Source organism: Astyanax mexicanus, chromosome 8, assembly GCF_023375975.1.
Source record: "Astyanax mexicanus isolate ESR-SI-001 chromosome 8, AstMex3_surface, whole genome shotgun sequence".
Taxonomy (NCBI): Eukaryota; Metazoa; Chordata; class Actinopteri; order Characiformes; family Acestrorhamphidae; genus Astyanax; species Astyanax mexicanus.
The window spans coordinates 7,295,475-7,305,309 of record NC_064415.1 but is presented as its reverse complement, the minus strand read 5'-3'; the positions used below and the strand labels follow the sequence as shown (position 1 = coordinate 7,305,309).

The 9,835-nt window shown below is 37.9% G+C and overlaps 1 protein-coding gene and 1 long non-coding RNA gene across 8 annotated transcripts in view; both read left to right on the top strand.

The window, feature by feature from the left end:
- The first annotated feature begins 402 nt into the window (after positions 1-402).
- Positions 403-5,324, top strand: LOC111188706 (uncharacterized). The gene is made up of 3 exons (XR_002648579.2): positions 403-457; positions 544-743; positions 3,698-5,324. It is a non-coding gene; the product is annotated as an uncharacterized LOC111188706 (long non-coding RNA).
- A 3,168-nt stretch (positions 5,325-8,492) lies between these two features.
- dnm3b (dynamin 3b) overlaps positions 8,493-9,835 on the top strand; it is an 87,363-nt gene continuing 86,020 nt past the window's right edge. For 4 of the 7 annotated variants that reach the window (XM_049482857.1, XM_049482859.1, XM_049482858.1 and 1 more), the window contains exon 1: positions 8,493-8,772. The gene's annotated coding sequence lies outside the window, so the exon portion shown is untranslated. The remainder of the gene's footprint in view (positions 8,773-9,835) is intronic. The other 3 variants (XM_049482860.1, XM_022662452.2, XM_049482861.1) reach the window with 1 other exon arrangement.

Genomic DNA, 9,835 nt, shown 5'->3' with positions numbered 1-9,835 from the left:
CACCACGAATATAAACGATAATTTCATAACCTTTAAGGCTGGCTTGTGTAAATGACGTGTCCACTGCTTAAAATAGACATGCATCGTTTCATTTATTATTTATACATTATAAATAGTACTCTTGTGCTGTTCTTCACTGTTATTGGCCTTACTTATAACGTTGTAAATATTCATAGTTACATGTGTAATTTTAATAAATAGTAAAATTTTGCGTAAACCTTTTGTGTTTGTGTGTGTGTGTTTTTTTTTTTTTTTTTGGTTTTTTTTTTTTGGGGGGGGGGGGGGGGGGGGGGCTCCCTGACCAGTTATGCTTAGGGCCTCCAAAACCTTAGCAGCGGCCCTGGTATAAAGATTGATCTTGTGCTAAACTTTTTATTTCTCTCTCTCTCTCTCTCTCTCTCTCTCTCTCTCTCCACAGTCATGAGGTCAGCACTGCATTGTCTCCTGCTGTTCTCAGGTCAGTGGAGTTCATGATCATGTGTAAAACTCTCTGCTGCTTCATTACTGTACTGCCATGCTGATGAGAGATTTTAACCCCTACAGCTCTTTGGACTCTCTCCTTCTGTGGAACTCGTCAGTTTTATCTGGTGAACTACAATAAGAACTGGACTGAAGCTCAGAAATACTGCAAAGAGAACTTCACTGATCTGGCAACCATTGGAAACCAGAGGGATATGGATACTGTAAAAACTACTCTTAACGGGGCAGCAGGTCATTTCTGGATTGGACTGAAGCAGAAGATTGTAAGCTACTGTGTACATATTTATTTAAAAATACATTTTCTGTGCATAGTTTCTCAATTTATGGGATGTGTGGCTTTTTACTATGCAGCAACTTCTTAAAGTTGACTGTCAAGTATGAACAAATAGGTAGAATAAGGGAACAGATTGCAAAATGAATTCTGTGGAAATGTGGAAATATCACACCAGATTTCTCCTTTAACCTAGTGTGGATTTTAATAGCAGCCCATATTCCCATAGATAATATATAGGTGATGAGCTGCTCTCCAGTATCAACAACACCCTTTATGACTCTTTTGGCATGATAATGAGAACTACAATTGCAGTGTTTAATCAGTTTATTGATCAGGTATTAATGTGTCTCTAGAGCTGGATCTGGTCAGATGGGAGTAACTCCTCATTCAGGCACTGGAACACTGGAGAACCAAATACTATCGAGAGTGAAAACTGTATACAATTACAGGGTACAAATGGATACAGATGGGCTGACGTAGCCTGTCATTGGCCAAACTCATTTGTCTACTACAGGGATGGGCAACTGGCGGCCCGGGGGCCGCACACGGCCCTCGTCATCACTCAGTGCGGCCCGCGAATAGATCAAAAATAATTTCATAATTTTATAATAAAAAAAAAAACAAAAAAAAAACGTAATTCTACTTTTGACCGCTAGAGGGCGCTGCCAAACAACCACGAAAATTGACATTGACATCCAGTCCATTGTGAGCCAGCAGGCCAAACCACAGCTCTCTCATTAGCTTCAATAAATGTTGGGCCTCTGTGGTCTAGTTTTCTGCTATTATTGAATGAGCTATTTGCAATCAGTTTTTAAATCTTTTTTGTTCTTTGTTATAAATGAGTTCAAATGCCTTTTGCACTTTTATAAGCAAATGTTTTGTCCTTATTGCTTATGAAGGACTTGTTATAATGAACTTATTTTACACAGAGGAACTACTGTATTTGCAATCAGTTTTTTAAGCAAACTTTTTGTTCTTTGATATGAAGGACTTCCTTTTTGCACTTTTTTTAAGTAAACGGTTTGTCTTTTGCCGTATTAAAATGCATTAATATGCAGAAAATAGTTGATAAATGTTGGTGCTGTAAACATACAGATATAAATTCATATAAAATTTGTTCTTATTGAAAATCATTTGTAGCGTTTTTCATATTCAATTATTTGAAGTGCGAGGTCATGTGGCCCTCCAATGGTCATGCTGAAAAAATGTGGCCCTCTCCATCATGGAAGTTGCCCATCCCTGGTCTACTATGACAGTGAGTAAAAAAAGATTATAAATGCTTTAATGCCAGTGGACACCCTCACTCACAATATAACATTGTTTTTCTATGGGAAATTAAAGGAGAAATCCGATGTAAAATTTACTTGAGGTTGTGGTGAAATATGATAACAAGTTTTGATAAGAACTTTTGTCGAGTAGCCCACCTCCATTCACCCCCAGCATTCTGAAATACAGAGCTTTTAGTTGATGATCCCAACTGGCTTCAATACTAGTGATAGGGGCATAGCGCTGCCTACAGCTCCACACTTTATTGGTCGATTTCTGAGGGTCCTGACATTTACATGCCCCTATCACTAACACTGTAAGCCTGTTGGGAGCATTGTCTAAAAGTGCTGTATTTCAGAATGCTGGGAGTGAATGGAGGTGGGCTATTCAACAAAAAGTTTGTACTTTTTATCATGTTTTACTACACCCAAAATCCATTTCACACCAGATTTCTCCTTTAATGTATAGTTTGGATCTGGTAATGTTAAAGCTCTGTTTAGGTCTGTCACGCTAACAATTTTTGGATGGTATTGTCTAGGATATGAATGAAATATACTATATTGTTATGTTAAGACAAATACTACAGTAGCATAATAATGCAATTTGGACTTTTAACGACCAATTAACTTTGATTAATATTAGCTTTTTAAGTGCTGAAGGGTAGTTTCACTTAATTTTCTGATTGATATGGGAAACTAATTCCCCTTAACTTGACATTAGGGGGAGATAGTGGGTATATGGAAGGGGGCTTCAATATTCAGTATGCATAGTGAGCTTATCCACTGTATTTTGCAGCTCCCCACTTTTAAGAGTTAATTTCTTCCTCATTTGTGTTAGAATATCCAGTCAGTTGATATTTTATGATATCTGGTCATATCATATTTAAAGTTAATGCATTCTGAGGTAGGTACTGCTGTGAACACTGATTATAAAGTAGCTTGATATGCTAACCCAGCTTTAAAACAGCCTACAGCTCTGAAAAATAAGAGACCATTTAAAAATTACGGTTTTCCTGCCTTTTACCAAACTGAAAACTTCTGGAATATAATCAAGAGCTGAACTGCTTGAATTTTTGCACCAGGAGTAAAGGCATAAAGATATCCAAAAGCAGTGTGTAAGACTGGTGGAGGAGAACATGCCAAGATGCATGAAAACTGTGATTAAAAACCAGGGTTATTCCACCAAATATTGATTTCTGAACTCTTAAAACTTTATGAATATGAACTTGTTTTCTTTGTATTATTTGAGGTCTGAAAGCTCTGCATCTTTTTTTTTTTTTTTTTTGTTATTTCAGCCATTTCTCATTTTCTGCAAGTAAATGCTCTAAATAACAATATTTTTATTAGGAATTTGGGAGAAATGTTGTCTGTAGTTTATAGAATAAAACAACAATGTTCATTTTACTCAAACATAAACCTATAAATAGCAAAATCAGAGAAACTGATTCAGAAACTGGAGTGCTCTCTTATTTGTTTCTAGAGCTGTATTTACAGCTATTTACACTTACCAGCTTTCAAACACAACACACAGATAAAAGATAGGAGTGCTGGGTGGAAAAAGAAAAAGAAAAATCCATGACTGATTTTCATATATTTATAACTGTTAGTTTGTGCAGTTAATTTTGTATCTGTAAAAAGGTATATGTAAAAAACAACTAATGTAATATTTTTGTTTCAGCTCTTTGCAATCATTCCTTGTGTGGGACTCGTCAGTTTCATGTGGTGAATGAAGCAAAGAACTGGACTGAAGCTCAGAAATACTGCAGAGAGAACTTCACTGATCTGGCAACCATTCAGAACCAGGAGGAAATGGATGCTGTAAAAGCTGCTATCAATGATTTAAAAGGAGAGATCTGGATAGGACTTAAGATTTACACTGTAAGCAACAGAAAACTTTCACTGATGGACACACTGATTATAATACAGCATTATATTGTAGTTATGCTATAGCCTCCCCTAAATGGAGGCACTAGACACTAACAAATACATGTAAACAATGGAGAATATATCATTGTCACTGCCAAGCAATTAACATCCATCTGACTGTTGACATCTGTCTAGGTTATATTCAGTCAGTGGAGCTCCTGTATTTTCTGTTGCAAAGACGCCAGAAATGTACCTGAACACACCTCACTTCCAGACCACCATGACCATCAGTGTAGATCTATTCGTAAGCACTGTTACTATTTAAGCAATGCAGGTGCAAGGCATAAAAATAGACTTTTGGTCTGGTGTAAGATAGCAATAAGCCTTGCTATTCTGCTTATTATATGCTTAATGCTAGAGGTCTTCTGAATACTGCTTTTGTACCAAAAATGATAACAATCACCTGTGGACATTAACTGTTCATTATCACATCACTATTATAATTTTTTACCTCATTACCCAACTGTTTTTGAAGTTGTATAGCTGAAATAGAGGTGAAAACATTGTCTAGATCATATGACAGCCATGTTTTCCTAAATGTATAATCTTTTCATAGTCCAAAAGTGTTTTAAAACAGTATTAAAATAGTTAATTACTAAAACCTCATCACAGTCTTATACATGCGGTGCTAAAATATATTTTTCCTTTTGGTTTAGTTCCAGCTAGGTTCAGCTGAGGTAGTTCATGAGGATGAATAGAAGTGGTGGAGATGCTAAGTGTTGGCTAGCATTAGCTTTTAGTCTATCACAGATCCCCATGTACCAACAACACCATGTTCTAATAAGTTTTGGTCAATTTTTGTTCTACGGCCCCTTTAAGACTGGGAGGAGGATCTTATTTGGTATGCTAATGAGTACTGAGAGTCCAGGATTTTAATCAGTTAATTGATCAGGTATTAATGTGTCTCTAGAGCTGTATCTGGTCAGATGGGAGTGACTCCTCATACAGAGACTGGAACACTACACAGCCAAACAACCCTGTGGGTGATAACTGTGTGCACTTATCGAGGAACAATGAATACAAATGGTCTGATGCAGGCTGCGATTGTCAAATTCCATTTGTCTGCTATGAAGGTGAGTAATATGAGGCAATCAATGCAGCTCATCTGATACAGCTCTAGTTTATTCACTTTTGATACTTGTGCTTTATTGTCTGTTCAGACTGTGAGCAGCAATAATTGACCATATTGTGGCGCTTAGTGGGGACAAACTTCGATCCACCAGTGCAGTAGCCAGAAAAAGTGCAGTAATTTATCATACATATTTTGTTCTTGTCGCACTCAATTCTGATTAAGTCTGATTGTTACTTCCCTTTTCATATCTATGCATTAGTATTAATGCAGTTTATGGAGAATACATTTGTTTTCATAAGCATCTGAATTCAATTCATTAGTCACCATTAAAAACATGGTTTTCCATTTAACTTTAGCTAAATTGTCCAAATAGTCCAAATAATAAAAAATAAGTTTCTGAATCATTTTGTCTGATTTTGCTATTTATAGGTTTATGTTTGAGTAAAATTAAAATTGTTGTTTTATTCTATAAACTACAGACAATATTTTTCTCAAATTTCAAATATAAAAATTGTCAGTTAGAGCATTTATTTGCAGAAAATGAGAAATGGCTGAAATAACAAAAAAGATGCACAGCTTTCAGACCTCAAATAATGCAACGAAAACAAGTTCATATTCATTAACTTTCAAAAGTTTAGAAATCAATATTTGGTGGAACAAACCTGTTTTTAACCACATGCATCTTGGCATCATGTTCTCCTCCACCAGTCTTACACACTGCTTTTGGATAACTTTATGCCTTTACTCCTGGTGCAAAAATTCAAGCAGTTCAGTTTGGTTTGATGGTTTGTGATCATCCATCTTCCTCTTGATTATATTCCAGAGGTTTTCATTTTTAAGTGGTCTCTTTATTTTTTCCAGAAATGTATGTGTGGTCCTGGGCTTAGATTTCTATTGTATAATATTCTTTTATTCTATAATTTTGAGCTCTCAGAGAGAGGAAGCAGCCCCTTCCCTACCGGTGTGGGAGGAGCTCTAGATAGATAGATAGATAGATAGATAGATAGATAGATAGATAGATAGATAGATAGATAGATAGATAGATAGATAGATAGATAGATAGATAGATAGATAGATAGATAGATAGATAGATAGATAGATAGATAGATAGATAGATAGATAGATAGATAGATAGATAGATAGATAGATCTAATATGATATATAACGTGACGAATGCAAAAAATATAAATGTTGCCTAGCAACCTGAGAAAGGCTCTGCAGAGGGATTCAGATGGTACTGCCTTCTAAAAAAATAAAACAGTTAATGTGACATGATAAAATATAGCAGGTAGCAGGACCTGTTGTCCAATCAGATTACTGGAAAAGAAAAATATTATCTGTGTGAAATATTATAGCAAGATAATAATATCGCAGGACACCATAGTCTTTTTTTAAAAGAACATAGCAACCACATGACAATGCCATCAAATAAAACACTATAGCAGCTCAACTAGCAGCCACCTATCAACACCATAGCAACAATCTTTTTTATTTAAGAATGGCCAATATTTTTTATTTATTTTTTGATAACTGTATATTTCAAATATTCAAATTATTCCACATTTCATATAAACACCATTGCAACCACCTTGGGTAACATAACAACATCAAAGCAAACACTGATCAACAGTATAAATAGCAATCCCCTGGAACATAGCAACATCATCAAATAAAACATAATAGCTACCAACTAGCAACCACTTAGCAACACTTTAAGTGTCATCCACCTGGCATATCATAGCAACCCAATTTAAAAAACACCATAGCAACCAACTAGCAACCACTTATCACCATCATAGATAACAACAACCAGGCATACCATAGCAACCCCGTCCAAAAAACACCCTAGCAACCAAAAAGCAACATCATCAAATAAAACACCATAACAACCACCTAGCAGCCATTTATCAACACCATAGATAACAACCACCTGGCACACCATAGCACCCACATAGCAACCCCCATTCAAAAAATACCATAGCAACCAACTATCAACCAGTTATCAACACCATAGATAACAACCACCAAAACACCAAAGTAACCACATAGCAACCCCATCCAAAACATACCTTAGCAACCAAATGGTAACATAAATAAAACCCCATAGCAACCAACTATCAACCAGTTATCAACACTATAGATAACAACCACCAGGCATACCATAGAAACCACATAGCACACCCATGCAAAAAACACCAAAGCAACCAACTAGCAACCACTTATCAACACCATAGATAACAACCACAAGGCATACCATAGCAACCACAAAGCAACCCCATCCAAAACAACACCATAAGACCCAAATAGCAACATCATTAATTAAAGCACCATAGCAACCAACTATCAACCAGTTATCAACACCATAGATAACAACCACCTGGCTTACTATACCATCCACATAGCAACTCCATAAAAAAACACCATAGCAACCAACTAGCAACCTCTTATCAACACCATAGATAACAACCACCAGACATACCATAGGATCCATATAACAACCCCATTCAAAAAAACATAGCAACCAACTAGCAACAAGTTATTAAGACCATAAATAACAACCACTAGGCATATTATAGCAACTACATAGCATACATAGCAACCCCATCCAAATAAAACACCATAGATAACAACTATCAACCAGTTATCAGCACCAAAGATAACACCCACCAGGCATACCATAGGATCCATATAGCAACCCCATTCGAAAAACAACATAGCAACCAACTAGCACCCACTTATCAACACCATAGATAGCAACTGGCAGGCATACCATAGCAACCATATTCAAAAAACACCATAGCAACCAAATAGCAACATCATCAAATAAAACACCATAGCAACCAACTAGCAACCAGTTAGTAAGACCATAGATAACAACCACCAGGCATTTCACAGCAACCGCATAGCAACCCCATCCAAATAAAACACCATGGATAACAACTATCAATCAGTTATCAACACCATAGATAACAACCACCAGGCATACCATAGCAACCACATAGCAACCCTCCTCCCCATCCAAATAAAACACCATAGCAACTAACTTGCAACCACTTATCAACACCCACCATAGATAACAACCACCAGGCACACCATAGCAACCACATAGCAGCCCCATCCAAAACAACACCATAGCAACCACATAGCAACCCCATCCAAAAAAACACCATAGCAACCAAATAGCAACCAGTTATTTAAAGACGACCAATACGTTTTATTTCCAAAAAAATCCAGATATTCCACGTTTTTACATCAGATTTCTTATTTATTCGGTAGTAATTGAGTAATTGAGACCCCCCTCGGGCTGTGGATGGGATTCCGTGACTCACGACGGCACGACGTAATTCTTAAAGGGAAAGGGGAGGCGGGAGGTAGGGGGCGGGGCTCGCTGGTGGTGCCCACGTCTGCGCCAATAGGATCTCTCCAAGCTCCGCTCGAGAAGGCGTGGGCGCCTCGCGATTGGTCGCCGGGCTCGTCAATCAACCCCGCGTAAATTAGTGCGGCGGAATGGGGCTTTAGGAGCAAACGGTGTATTTTGAAGTCGTTTAGACAACAAAACAACCACCCCAGGGGCATTTGGAGGGGCAGGAGAACCGTAGCTATTCCCCAGTTAAGACCGCAAACTGCCCCCTGGCCTTGCTGCACACACCCCGGGGAATTAGCTGGGTTAAAAGCTCCGTGTTGTTTTTCTGTGAGGCGGCGGAGCTGCGGCTCAGGAGGACGGTCGCCTCGGTCAGCCGGTGTAGTGGATAACGGTAAGGGTTTTGGGCCGTTAAATCGCTAATTAAGGTCTTTAGAAGCGAGACGAAGCTGTAATTTTTTTTATTTAATATATTTAACACGATATTCTATCATAAATTCAAGCTAGACTGAGGATAGCTGCTTATTTTCCAATCTGCTTCTTCGAGTTATCCGTTCCACCTTAAATGGTGCAGCAGTTACGTTCAGGCGCCCGGGGCACCTGAACGTAACTGCTGCACCATTTAAGGTGGAACGGATAATTCGAAAACAAAGCTAACCCCAGCTTAATTTGATGAACAAATCTGATTTAAATGATTCGGATTTAGTTTCAAACGCTCGGATCTGCGAAAAATCGTCAAAAATCATAAATGACATTAAAAATATATGATTTATTTTTCATAACCATAGACCTGCAGTGGCCCACGGAGGCCTCTAGTGTTCCCTCATGCCCTTGAAAATAACGGCGACTGCGCAACGCTCTCTCTCCTTCATATCTCTCTCTCTCTCTCTTTCTCTCTCTCTATCCATCCATTTCTCCATCCCTCTCTCTCTAAATATATATCCGTCTCTCCTCGCTGTCACTCGTCTTGTCTCTTTCTCTCCTTCATCTGTTACATCTCTCATCCCTCTCCTCCATTTTTCTCTTTCCCCATCCCTCCATCTCTCTCTTCTCCTTTCCATCCACCTTTACTCCATCTTCCACACCTTTCTGCTGTCTTCTTTTCCATCTGTCCATCTCTCTCTCTTGCATCTTTTTCTCTGCCCTCTATCTCTCTTATATCTATCCATCTGTTTTTTCTTTTCTTCCACCTGTACATCTCTCTGTTCTGTTTACATCCCACTTTCATCTATCCATATTTTTCTGTCTTTCTCTTCTCCATCCTTTTCTTTCCAATCTTTCTCTGTCCTCCATCCTTCATCGATCCATTTCCTTTCTTCCATCTTTATCTCTTTCATCTGTCCATCTTTCCTTCCGTCATCTTCCATATTTCTTTCTCTCTTGCATTTATACATCTTTCTCTGCCCTCCACCTCTCTTTTTCATTCATCCCTCTGTCCTGTTCTATTTTCCACCTCT